The sequence below is a fragment of the Penaeus monodon genome, chromosome 15 (assembly GCF_015228065.2).
Source record: "Penaeus monodon isolate SGIC_2016 chromosome 15, NSTDA_Pmon_1, whole genome shotgun sequence".
Lineage (NCBI taxonomy): Eukaryota > Metazoa > Arthropoda > Malacostraca > Decapoda > Penaeidae > Penaeus > Penaeus monodon.
This window is the reverse complement of record NC_051400.1, coordinates 49,806,933-49,807,412: the sequence shown is the minus strand read 5'-3', so window position 1 is coordinate 49,807,412 and position 480 is coordinate 49,806,933. Positions and strand designations below refer to the sequence as shown.

The window sequence follows — 480 nt, the reverse complement described above, 5'->3', positions numbered from 1 at the left end:
AGATAATGGGTTAACGCACAAGTGTTTCCTTATCATAAATCAAATTCATCGCACATTCTTTTGTTCGTTTTTTTTCAGAATGGCGAATGGAAGAGACAATAACAGACAAACAATCGGGGAGACGCCGAGTGACGCAAGACACAGCGAGAGAAGCGAAAGGCACAAAGGGAGGCACAAGAAACATGGAGAAGCCTTGTTCTTGGCTTTTTCTTCAATTTTTATTGTTCTGTTTCTAAAGCTTCAGAGAGGATGAATGGACATCAGCGATTGTTACATAGAAAATAATGATCGCTATTTTGACAATCGGTGAACTGGCCTAGTTCCCCAATTACCTGTTATCAATATAGTATCTTTTCTCCATCCTTCCCATCCCAACAATCAAAACAAAACACAATCAACGATACCATCATCGCCAACAACAAGGACAGTAAGAAAAGAAAAGATGCGACAGGGGCGGCGACTGTGACCTGCAGCGCCAAG

At 41.7% G+C, this 480-nt stretch overlaps 1 protein-coding gene across 1 annotated transcript in view; it reads right to left on the bottom strand.

Annotated features, from left to right (window-relative positions):
- LOC119582390 (adenylate cyclase type 2-like) overlaps window positions 1-480 on the bottom strand; it is a gene marked incomplete in the record, with an annotated part of 138,831 nt that overhangs the window by 16,896 nt on the left and 121,455 nt on the right.